A 14,089-nucleotide genomic window follows, 5' to 3' on the forward strand; every position below is an offset into this window, starting at 1 on the left:
CTAATATGAAATATTGTTATTGGTGCAACCTACAAGTATGTTATGTGAATGTAAACTTGCTCTATCTAGTATACACTGGGAGGCCCATTTACTAGGGCTTTTTGAAATCATGAATAAACTCATTTTTTCTAAAACCACAAATGAAATGGAAGTTATTAAAAGATCAATTTAGAAAAAGCACAAATGGAAATAGCCACTGATCGATTCGAAGAACGTTCATATGATCTCCAAACAATTCACTATCCACCGGATTTCCTGTGGTAGAGATATCTCACTGTGTTGGAACTGTACTGGATTATATTTACATGCAATATATGTGAATACAACTTGAATTTGTTATTAAATATTGACTGTACCTGCAGCCCTTTCTCGTCTTCCCACTGTGAGATTGGAAACAGAGAAGTCTCTGAATAGAGAACTTTGCCTGGCATAAACAAATTGCATATTGAGAGGCATTTATGTAACATTTGGTTTTCTCAAGGTCCACCGTTATTTAACTGTTTTCCACTTGGGTTCAAGAGACCCAAGAGTCCATGTTCACAGCAGAATTCATATGGTTCTGTACAGAATGTGAGGAATTACTGATGTGCAGCAGAGATGAAAAAACACCCAAACTTTGGCACAGATTTATCAACATTAGAATTAGACTTTTTATCTCAATTGGAGTTTGTCTTGCTCTAAAACTCACAATCTCAAATGTACTCAAGATTTGTAAGCGAACACTAAGCAAAATTCATGCATTTTTTTCGTTTTCAAGGGTTATATACGTTTTTTGAATGTTGGACAACTCCTTAAAAATGATGAGTAGGATGCAATTTTGCTGTGTTCAAGTTTTTTTTTCCACAATTGAATTTTCGAGATGCAAGTGTTTTTTACTAAATGAGCACACAGTCAGGTTTAGTGAGTTTTTTTTAATTAAAAAACACTTGAAATGTCACAAATTAAAATGCTCACAACTATGCCCCATGGATTTGGAAATTATGGGTTTCACCCATAATTCTGTAATTTGAAAATGGAGATTCACTAATGTCGTACTTTAAATACAGTGGGGCTCATTTATAAACACTAGGCAAATTTGCACCTTGGCAGTAGCCCATGGCAACCAATCATTGATTATTTTTTTTCTAGCCAGCTGCAGGTTGGACACTGAAAGCAATCATCTGATTGGTTGCCATGGGTTACTGCCTAGGTGCAAATTTGCCCACTGAGTCAAGGCAGAGAAGTCTACTTTTTGAGATTCGATTTGCTGTTATAACTGTAAACTAAAAAGGCTAGTTTTCCACCATGATGACTTTTAAAATGCATATTATAGTATTTTACTATTTTATTTATGTGTGTCTTTATTTATGCAATGATAGTTCCCCATTTTGGGTTTATATATATCTAGATACATAAATACACTGGCATGTTTGCATAAGGAATACCTAAGAGCCATATACACGTATTTATGTTGGCTCAATAAATTATATTATAGAACTGATTTTCCCATTTTTTCCACTTGGGTATTGTAGTAACACATGATTAATTATTGGGAAAAAATAGCTTTATTGAAACTCCGGCACTATACCATCAGGCTGTTCAAATATATAATCTGAGCTTGCTTTAATGTGAACATTGTTCAGATCATCTATATATCAACCTATGGCAGACACTCCCTGCAGACACATTAAGAAGTCAATGGCAGACAGCACAGGACGGATCTCAGAAATTCCGCACCGGGGCTTAGTCAACTTTTGTTGCAGTTTTTCATTATGCCTTAATCACCTTGAAAAGTGTTCTTTTGATAAAATATGCTACATACATTAATTAGAATTTGATGGCACTAAGCCAAGAACCCACAGTTCATGGTAAACTAAAACCAACTGAGGGTGGTCAAGGAAGGACTGCAAAATTTTCAGCCAAGCATGAAGACACTATTTCCTTTGAAATGATATGCCTATTACAATTGGCTGAAGGGTGTGTGTTAGTATTAAAGGAGAAGTAAACCCTAAAAATTAATGTTGCTAAAAATGGCATATTTTATATACTGAACTTATTGCACCAGCTAAAGTTTCAGCTTGTCAATAGCAGCAATGATCCAGGACTTCAAACTTGTCACAGGGGGTCACCATCTTGGAAAGTGTCTGTGACACTCACATGCTCAGTGGGCTCTGAGCAGCTGTTGATATGATGCTACAGAGCTGATTATTAAATCACTGGTTTCTGTGCTGCCATGTAATAATTATCTGTATTAATTACTAATCAGTCTTATATTGTGACATTTCTATTCTGTGTACTGTATATTGTGAGTGGGTCCCTAAGCTCAGTAAGTGACAGCAGCACAGAGCATGTGCAGTGAATCAGCAGAAAAGAAGATGGGGAGCTACTGGGGCATCTTTGGAGACACAGATCTTTACTGCTAAAGGGCTGTGGTTGCCTTGGATTTGTACAGAAGCCCAAAATATAATGTACAACGTTTCTAGCTACTTCTTTAGTTAGGCTTTAGTTCTCCTTTAAGTAGTTTTATATGGCGTGCGTTTCTTTTGCCATGAATAGAGTATTCAGAACATATATATTCATGGATATTTGGATCTCTTTATCTTTGTCTCCTAACACAGGAGAGCAAAAGGTTACTCTGGACCCTAAAATCAAGGAACGGCTGTTGTCAAAGGCAAAAGATGGTCATCTAACCATATCATTATTTCTAACCTACTTTTGTGAGTTATTCATAAAAATAAATGTACTACAAGCTATTTTGGTCTGTAGTAAAAGTTTCATGATAGCACCAATAACATCACCAGGAAACGGACATGTCTAGCCCCTTGTCAGATTTACAAAACAAATATTAAAAAATCTGTTTGCTCTTTTAAGCAGTGTAAATGTATGTAGTCTCTGTCCCTTCTTAGAACCTAGTCTTAGAACAACAGTCCTATCTGACTATGAAGATTTTAATTCATCCAGGTCATGGTATATCTAATATAAGTAATTCTAAAACAACTGGACTTGCTAAGTAATCATTGAAGACGTTTCACTACTCATCCGAGCAGCTTCTTCAGTTCAATATAATCCTATCATGGTTCTAGCTGATTTCTGGGGTACAAGCCTACCCTTTATAACACTGAGGGGCATATTTATCAAGGGTCGAATTGAAATTTCGAATTGAAAAAACTTCGAAATTTGAATTCAAAAAGACCAACCGAAATGAAGTTGAAGTTTTTTTTGGGTCAAATACTGTAGGTCAGTTTTCAATCGAATAGGTCCGTATTCGTCTGATCATTCTAATTGAAGGAATAACGCAATTGATCGAATTTGATTCAAAGTTTTTCCCCAAAAAAACTTTGATTTTTCAAAGTCCACCAATTGACTCCCAATAGGAGGCCCCCCATAGGCTAAAACAGCAATTCCGCAGGTTTTAGATGGTCAAGTCAATTTTTTAAAGAGACAGTACAAATTCAAATCCCATTTGAACTATTCCCTAGTCGAAGTATACAAAAAAATAGCTTGAAATTCGAATTTTTTAATTCGAAAATTCACCTCGACCTTTGATAAATCTGCCCCTTAGAGGATACTTTACAATCATTTTACTTTTCCTGAAATGCACAATAAAGACTTGCAGCCATTTTATTAACACAAACAGCAATGGTAATTGAGTAGCATTTTATGCTGGCAGCTTTCCATAGGAAGCATCACATAAAAAAGAAAGCTATTACATAATTTGTATGGCTTAATGGGGTGCCAAGATTTGTGTCAGTGTCGTAACTATAGAGGAAACAGACCCTGCAGTTGCAGGGGGGCCGTGGGAAAAGAGGGGCTTGACTGTGGGGTCTGCTTCCTCTATAGCTAATTAAAAAAAAAACTCCTCCCCCACTCTCTCTTACCATGAGAAAGTGTGAAACAAGTCAGGCGGGAGGGAAGTGGGCGGTAGGATGGGAATCGGAGTGCGCCGGGGCCCCTCTAAAGATTTTTTTGCATGGGGGCCCCGCGCACTCTAGTTACGCCACTGATTTTTTTACAGTACCCTCCCTGGCCTGGAATTATGTAAAGACCCTTCTCAAAACCACCTACTACCTTGCCTCTCCCTAACTATGAAGTCCTCGATTAAAGAGAATAATCCCGTTGCCACAGTAAGATAACATAAGTAAAATAATGAAACATTTTCAGATGGTAACAAGAAGTAAGCAGAGAGTTTATATAACCGTTAAGGCATGACACCCGTACAGCTGTTGCTCATTTACACATTGTATATCATCCATTCTCTTTCCTTTCATTTGCATTGTACTTCATTTGCTGTGTAAATGACATCATTCATAGACTGGAAATGTTCTGTCTCTGCATTATTTTACCAGCTGTACAATATATGTTAAAGTGACTGCGCCAAGACATAAATTATGACAAATATATCAAACAATATCTGATGCATTTTAATTAAGGCGTTTTCTCCTTTAATTCACTGTTATTATCGAATGAATATGCTATGCTGGTTCACAGAATATGTCCCAATTGTGCCACCTCAAAGCACCAAAATTCTAACATTTACATCTAGTCGTTTAATTAATTCACTTTTCATTAAAGTGATAGAGACCAAGAGCTTTATTAACACACTGACCTAAGGCGAAACTGAAAATACATTAATACATTAAGACATACAGTAAGTAGCGATGATACCCAGTAACTAACAAGCACCATTGAAATGCCAGCTGAGAACTGGACAGGAATGAAAGGGCGACCCAGCATCCAAAGTGAGCGAAAGTTAAGCCTCACTCCAAACTAGAGTTTGCATCTGTCTGTTTTTGAACTGGACAGCCTGGTTTTTATAGGGGATGTCCTGTAGGGATGTGCAGGTCAGGCAAACCCAAGCCCCCGCACCCTCCCCTCTATTTATAGGCCAGTGTCGTCCCATGATGATCACAAAAGGGTCACAAAAGGGGCAGGGCATGATGAGTGTGCTCCTATAAAAACAAAAGTCGGAAGCAGATAGCCGGCAATGTAAGGTCCCAAAGGAAGTGGTGAGGTCGGCCCGAACCCGCCTGACCCATGAGTACTGGGCCAGCCCGCACATCACTACTGTCCAAGTCAAAACTGCTTGTCCAAAATAGGAAATCCAGACAGGACTCTCAACGAAAGCCAATCTGAGATTGCAGCGTTGTAGCCTCACCCCAGATGTCAACCATGCATCTACTTCATCACCCTGACGTCACCCACTATCTTGTCCAGACTAATGATAGAAATGGTGACAACCCTACTTCCTGGGACCAATGCCGAAGGTAGTTTCAATTCAAAATCCACTTAGCAAGAAATACCAGCCCCTCTCCACTCTGAGAACCATTCATACTATAGCTGTGACATAAAATGGTTCCATCTGGCATGAACAAGGCACCTGTAAACCCCAATTTCTCCCTCTAATAAAATAGGGAGAAGGATGCTTTTCTGTTCTTCGGCCAAAACTGAAAGACTTTCTACTCCGTCTCTGAAGCTTCTCCATGCCCCTTCCCCCAGTGTTACTGGTGTTAGCCCTATCTCCCCTGAGCTACCTAGCCATGTGAGGCTTTCTTACCCTATGAGAGTAAAAGTGTTGATAGAGTCATTATGTACTGAAAGCTTCAATCACCTCTACCAGTTACTGTCAATGGTTTTCATTCATAGGGAAGCTTTTATGCATCTCCCTGTGTTGGCCAATTTGGCTTAGGTAAAGTGGTTATTGCTTGGTGATAAATGCATCTGCTCAAATAATAAATAATCTTTACAATGTGTGTGCTGTGAGAAGAGTTGGCAAAGAGATAAAAGCTCTGATCCGTGCTCCTCCAATCTGCCTAGTAGGGTGAGTCACCCAACACCAATTAATTCTTGCCCCCACTAAGAAGTCAGTCTCTTGCTTGTCACAACCTTGCGTCAATCTTTGATGAGCTAATATTTTATGAATAAGCAATTGTCGCTTCATTAGCTAATATTTTATGAATGAGCAGGCATATTTCATACATAAAACATAATCTAATTACAAAATGAGCTCACGGCTTTTACTATGTCCAAGCTCTCGGTATGTAAAAAGAAAAAGGATTTTTTAAAAATCAGACTAATATAATAGACACATTTGCTGCATGGCTGTTTTATTTTGTTATATGTTTACATCCGTGGTTCACAAACTACCACTTGTGCGGTGTAAACTAAAAGTGAGGAGCACTGAGCCTGTGTAAAGTGTCAGCATCCTATGATAAGAATATAGCTGAGCCACGATGTTATACTAGTGTAGGGCATATAAGGCTTTGCTACTGTGAGGACGTGTATGCACTAGTGTAAGTGTATAGACTAGCAGAGGGCCTGGGGTAGGCCATAGGCCAGAAACTGTAGTTTCTGTTCTCTAGTCTACATAATGGGTGCACACTACATGGCAGGGTGGTTATGTAAATAGTCCTTACAGTTATTGTAGTCTAGTCCTAAGAATATCCTGGACTGCAGGTTTACAATACATTTTTTTCTGTTTCCTTTCTAATTGCTGTGGACTAGTCACCTGTATTTATGTAAATACATCTCCCCTCCACCCTTTCTCATCTCACCTCCCCTTTTTCAGTCTCTCTTTCTCTGTCTCTCTCTGGGATAAATATAAATATAACACAATATAAATTATTTGATTCTTGTTTCCTTCAGTCTGGGAATTCAAAATTATATCAAGCAGGCAGGAGCCATTTTGTTCACACTGTTATTAAGGCAAGTCTTGTATCATCTCAGAATCTTGTTTGTGCACCAGAATGGGGGACTTGATGTCTATCCCCCATTTACTGGTTACACAATTAAACGGTGAAGAGAATGGGGGAATGTGTGAAGAACAGTGACATCTAGGAAGTGCTGAATGGAAAGTGAAAGTAATTGTCTGCCCCGCCTTTATGCCATTGGCATAGAGGAGGGGCAGACAATATTTGATTGACAGCTGAGATTTTTAAATGAGCTTACAACTGTTATGAATGCTTTAATAAAAAATAGAAATTGGATTTCATGTTTCAATTGAAAAGGCCTTTTATTATACAGATTTTTGTGTCTGGGTGACAGGTCCACTTTAAGTTATTGTTGATCTTTTGGGCAGGGGTGTCCAACAGAAGGCTTCAAAGGCTTAAAATAGTGGTTTCAACTGTGGGGCTGGTACTTTGGTAGATCTGGGAGCCGTGGCAAGGGCTTAGATTAAAGGTCATTTTGGGTGACATTTAGGAAAAATTATTTGCTATTCTTGTTACACAACTGAAAGACCATTTTAAAGGTCACTTAGGGTGAGATTTGGGGTAAAATCGTATTTGATGTCCTAGATGTTCTAGAACTATGATATGGTCACCCAAATTCACCCCAGAGCAGATGTGGCCAAGATGTCCAGAGATCTGAAGAAAACCTGGTTTGCATCTCAGTATACGTATCGTGTTATTAGATAAAAGAGGGCCTGATGATTCAGTGAGGCGCAGATTTAAATTAACACCTTGTTACTCCACTTATATGTCCTGGCTCGATAATCCAACATTTCCGATGGGGAAACATAATAACACTCTAGTGGAATGGCATAACCGAAATTTGAAAATTGTTAAAGATATTGTCGATGACACTTTCACTGTATTACCCAAAGAAAAGCTTCTCCAGAAATTCCCATTCCTGGCGAATGACTATATGTTGCTGAACCAAATTATCCACTATGCCACGAAGGTGTTGAGGCATCTTTCCACGACAGATAAAGATAATCCGATAAATGTACTGTGGCCCAGATATAATACAGTCAGAACTATTTCCCAGATTTACCGCTTTATTAGGACCTCACTATCGACTGAAGCACAGGACAAATCTTTACTCAGATGGACTTCTGTAATCCCGCAAACAGAGGCCTCCCAAATACTTCAGTATCACGCAAAAACAATGCAAGCTATTCCTGTTAGCAAATATCAAGAAATGGCTTTACAGATATTGCATGGCTCTTATCTCACTCCTCTTAGGAGGCATCATATGGGTACCCTAAATTCGGATAATTGTCTGAGATGTCATCAACCCCGGGCTGATCTTGTGCACTGTCTTTAGCTATGCCCTATCATTCAACAATTATGGGGGGAAGTTCAGATATACTGGAAGTCTCTGACTCGACAAGCAAACGTTTTTACGTTAACATGGGCGATTTTTGGGACTCCCCCTCCACACCTGAACCTTTCCCACTCTGAAAGGCAGCTGGCGGAAAGGTTAATGGCTGCTACTCGGAAAACCATTCTGCATCATTGGCTTTCCCCATCTGCACCCCCACTATCTTTGGTCAAACAAAAGCTACACCATATATTTCACATGGATTGGGTGGAATCCACTACAAATAAAGAACAATTTACTGACAAATTTTTTTCGACATGGATGAGTTACATCCAATTGCTCCCGATTCATACTAGACACCTAACGATATATGCGTTTAGATACACTACGTGGTATGATACGGAACTATTACTCAACAATACTAGTGTCCATGAAACAGATAAGTATGTTCAAAATCTCCTACGCTCACGGGACCAAACTTCACGAATGCCCCCCAGGAGCCACCACGTAAATCAGATGTTAAGAGCGAGGTATTCTTAATTGTTTTTCCTTTTCCCTCCACTGATATGTATGTGAGAAATAATGTTGTGTACTATAATACCTTAGTATATTTTACAATGTACCATTAAGAGGAGATTACTGCTCTGGTTATAGTGTGTGTACGTTCGAATTGTATTGACGATGGACTTCTCCGTCATTCTTTTCTTTTCATTATTCCAAATTCCAGTATTATGATTTGCTACGAAGTCCGGTATCATATATTTTATTAACCCTTCAAAAAGCTTTCCTACCACTGATGTCAGACTAACTGGCCTATAGTTTTGAGGCTGAGAACAGGATCCTTTTTTGAATAGAGGCACCACATTAGCAATTCGCCAATCTCTCGGCACTATGCCAGATCTCAATGATTCCTGAAAAATTAAGTAAAGAGGTTTGGCAATCACAGAGCTAAGCTCTCTAAGTACCCTGGGATGAATACCATCTGGCCCCGGACCTTTGTTAATCTTAACATGTTCTAGTCTCTTTTGAATTTCCTCATGTGTGAACCATGCATCATTAGTTGTATTACCAGAATTTGGACTATTAAGAAGGAAACCTTCACTTACTGGTTCCTCATTTGTGTAGACAGATGAAAAATATGAGTTCAGAATCTGCTCTTTTATTTTGTTTTCATCAACCAGCTAACCCCCCTCTGATATTAAAGGTCCCATCCCTTCCTGCTTCATTTTTTTACTATTAACATATTTAAAAAATAATTTTGGATTTTTTTTTACTGCTTGCTATGACCAAAAAAGTGTAATTTTCTAAATTTGACCTCTATAAGTTAGCAACCACTAGGATTGGCTTGGTTAGGATTCCCCCAGATGTTTGCAGCCTAAAAAAGTATTTGGAAAGGCCTGATACACCATGGATGGACATGAACTGCAAGATGTGCCTATCCTAGCAAAGCCCAGTCTGAACAAGCTGTGCTAGGTGACAGAAAAGACCATGATAAGAAAGTCATGATAAGAGAAGATATAGGTTTGTTAGGAAGGTCAGCTATTGTCGCTACTAAGAAGTTAGTTGGGCAGAAATACATCACCCTGTAGGGAGTCCAAGAAACCTAAGGAGCTGCCAGTAAGGGGAATTGGAAGGAGAAAATCAATGCTCTCCAAAATATGACCATGAAATCTCTTTATGACTGCCTTGGTATTCACACCTACAAAATCAGAACTAAAAAAAAATCCCTGAGACAGTATTTCCATGGTTCTTGTCAATACATTTTATAGTTTCCTGTATTCTGAAATGTAGATGTTTGCAGGGTTTGCAGGAGGAGCTTTTTGAGGCTGTGCAACCAGTTGATGTTTTTTTTTCAATAGACCAGTATTTGTTCTGCCTATTTTTTGTTAAAAATTCAGCTAATGTGGAAACGATAGACAGAATGAACATAACGCAGATGTTACAAATCTATTAAACTGAGAATCATTCTTCATGAGTACTTCTACAGGCTTTACATTTATTCAATGTTTATCTAGTGAAAATCATACCACGTAAACATACAATATTAGTCATAGAAGAACATTAATTGTAAATTAATATAACGAGTTTATGAGAGGTGTAATGCAGAGGGGAGTAGAAGGTTCAGTAGATAAACTGAAAAGAGGACCTTTTAGATGCAATTAATTGTTGGTTGCACTAACGAACCATGACATGATTACAGAACAAATTAAAATGGTCAGGGTGCCTGCTCCTAGTTACTGACATATTTTACAGGTGTCTTTCTTGTGAATGCGTTTACAGAAACCCAATAATTAGAAATGCACCATGAATAAACATGCTCCTGTCTATCTCTTTAATTAAAATGGCCTGGATTATTAAGGAGGTTGTTAAAGGAGAAGAAGTGGTATGTCTTGTTCTCAGAAGAAAACATGGAATATGAGGTTTTCATCGACTGAGGGGGGAAAACATGGAGGAATAAGTGGAGAAATAAATCCCTAAATATTTAAAATCACCCAGAAAACAGCTGCAATTAAATTTAAACCTTATAGAATTCACTTTTGCAAAAGAGTGTGGTTAACTAAAACTAAAGTTGTTTTTTAATTTTTTGTTTGTAATTATTTTTGGGTTTATAAAGTCTGTTGATGAATGTAAGATGTATTACATATTTCCAGTTTCAGTCTTGAATATGTGTGTCCATGTGAATGGTCATAACGTGTTTTTTACCATTTGGTCCCCTATTTTAGTAAAGTCCTAAATTCAATACAAGAAAAGTTATTGGTTATGGGAAGGGTTATAGTTTCCCTTTACGTTAACTCAGACAGAGGGGTTTTCACAGGATGGCAGTGGCAAACAAAACACCTTGTATCATAGCCCTTCGAGTTCTGGCTGGTTTGAGAAATAATTGGGGGAGGTGAAGCCCCTTCTACGTATATCTTGGCATGCCCTGTGTGTGGAGAGGAGGTGCAGGGATGTTGTGATGGGTTCCCTAGTAGGTATATGAAAGGATTCTTATTATGGGCAAGGTTAGATGGTCAAATAGTAGAAATACACTGGCACACACGGCAATTCAAACAGGGAAATCCCTTGTGTCTTTATTTGCAGAGAAGCAACATTTCGGGGTGATACCCCTTTGTCAAGCATTGACAAAGGGGTATCACCCCGAAACGTTGCTTCTCTGCAAATAAAGACACAAGGGATTTCCCTGTTTGAATTGCCGTGTGTGCCAGTGTATTTCTACTATTTGACCTTGGGGAGGGTGCCGATCCCTCCAGCATTGAGCACCTGGCTATCCTGACTGAAGGCCTGGGTGTGCGAGCCGACATTTCTATCTTGACCAAGGTTAGATGGTACCAGAAGTCCATGAGGCCTCAGTGAAGAGAAGGCCCTAGGGTAAAAATAATGTCAATCTAAAACAGGAAGAAAAGTTATAGTGTATAGAGAATTATATATTGGTAGGAGAGATCCCAGGCTTGGGCTTGGGTGCCCCTAGGACACTGGGTCCTAGTGCCCAGTGGCCTTGAGAGCATACCCCCAGCTGGAGCACTGGGGATAACATGTATAGGAATACTCGTCCCCAGATTGCAGCTGGGTGGCATGCCACCCCAAAGATCTTGCTGCCCTAGGCCTGGGCCTTTGTGGCCTCCCCACAAATCCAGGCCTGCTAGATCCTACATTCTGCTCATTCTAAGATTGAGAAATAGACTGGTGTAGGAAGTAACCTATGGCTCCACCAATAAGTGCACCATGGAGGGTTTTTATATTTATGGAGCACTACCACATATTGTAATTAATACCCTGTTTGGCTTTTGTCATCTTGAAAGTAGTTCAGTTTTGCATTATCTATACACATACTATAAATTGAATTGCAGCAATAAATCTGTCCTTGTTTTAAGAATAGCTGGACCCCAAAGATAATGACAATGAGTATGTGATGCAGCATGAAAACCCCTTCTACCATACAAATAACCAAAAGCCTACCTAAGAGAAAAAGGCATAAGTAATGTGTGTTCTCCTGGGAGTAGTGGAGGGGTTGGATTACTATATTTCCTATTTGGTTTGTAAAGGTTGCAAACTAAAGAGTAAGTTAAAATATACTTAATATTCCCAACCACTATAATTCAATTTAAAAACTTTTTAATTAATTGGGAAATGGAAATTGAAGATGACAATTATTATTTAGACAGCTAGATAGTGTGTAGTCAGAAGGCTAATCACAGAGACACCCCCCAAATTTGGCAAATTATCTAGGACAGGCTGCAAAACAAGAGATTTCCTGTCATTTGTGCCAAGCAGAAGATTTTGCTTCAAATCCATCCGTGCAAAATTTCCCAAGATTTTGCAAACTCACAGGCGAAGGGAATTTGGGCTGATTCACACATCATTATTCACTGTCGGCAATAGGTGAATCTGTTGAGATTCACTTTGCCTGGAGATTTCACTTACACAGGGCAAAAAGATGGTGAAATATTTCACTATTTGCTTTTACAGTCAGCTCAAGCAAGGGATGCAATCCACTTCTATCTCCTGCAAATTTCTGAAAAACTTTGCTACTGGCTCACCCCTGTTTATTGGTTTAGTTCGGGTCAGTGAGATTGATGCTTTGAGATGTTATATGTGTTAAAGGAAAACTATACTCCTGAACAATGTAGGTCTCTATAAAACTGTAATGCATAAAACAGCTCATATGTAAAACCCTGCTTTATCTAAATAAACCATTTTCATAAAAATATACTTTCCTAGTAGTATGTGTCATTGGATAATCCTAAAGAGAAAATTGCCATTTCAATAAGGTTTGCCCCCAGGACTATATGATTCATGGTGCACATAAGCAAACCAAGGGCATACAAACTTGTTAACTCTCACAAGCCAATTAATGGACAAAGTTTTGTCTTTTACTCCCACATTCCTTCCTGTTACAGTTAGAGCTGCAGTATTTCTGGTCAGGTGATCTCTGAGGCAGCACACAGACCATCACAAAATGGTAAAAGCTATAAAAAAAAACAATATTTGCTGATTTATATTGCAGTTTGGTAGGATTCTTTAATAGGCAACTTAATGTGATATAAACTATCTGTTGGTTAAGTATTCATTCTAAGGGTATTCTGTAGGTTTCCTTTAAGGCAGGTTCTACTATGTATGCCATATCATTTGTTTGCTTTTGATGTTTTAAAAATATCATAAAGGTAATTTCAACCAGACCTGTGTTTTTAAGTCAATTAACTTTATGTTATCAGGAGAGACAGTGATTCAAACCTGACTTTTTTTAAAATTCTATCCGGGCTCTCGCTAAATAGTTTAACAGACTGATCCTTCCTTCAAATGCTAGGACTCCCTGATGACATTGTTTGTTGACGTGATGGATGAATTTATTCGACTGGCATGGATTTGGGGCGGATTTCCGCATTTCTCCACCTGCAAATTGTTTCGCAAAACTGCTGCAAAAATTTGTTGGCAGAAAAACAGTTGTCAAATATAACTTTGACAGCCATTGACTTTAATGCGTTTGGACAAAAAAGTTGTGTATGTAAAAATTGTCGCGCGTGTAAAAATTGCCGCTCGTCAAAACAATCTTGATGCTCATTGACTTCAATGCATTTCACAAATTTCTTGGACAGATTCGCCCATTACTGTTAGAAACCCCTCAAAAACTTTGGAAGAGTAAGACAAGGAGAACATCCACACTTTAGTAAATATGCCCCTTAGCACAAAGGGACCATGGCTGTTTCCATGGTGAGACTACTGTCTTCCACTGTCAGTAGTCGACTCAAGGTGGGAGGTCCAGGAGTGGCTACTAATCATCATTATCAGTCATAGCTCGGACTCCTGTGAGTGTTGCAACACCTTTACATGGTATTTATATAATGAATTCTGTTCTGGACAATTATCAGGTTATTAAATAACATTACATACAGAAAAATATAGGATATGTTGCATTCCTTTTGGCTTTTAAACCTGCCCTAAGGATATTGCCTTAATTTCACCAATATAACATAGACAATTCCAATTCCAATTTGCTTGTTAAATACAGTCCATAAAATTGTAATTACTATATAATTGAGCCTTTCACAGCAAAGACGTCTAGTGCAGATTT

This window comes from Xenopus laevis, chromosome 2L, assembly GCF_017654675.1.
Source record: "Xenopus laevis strain J_2021 chromosome 2L, Xenopus_laevis_v10.1, whole genome shotgun sequence".
NCBI lineage: Eukaryota > Metazoa > Chordata > Amphibia > Anura > Pipidae > Xenopus > Xenopus laevis.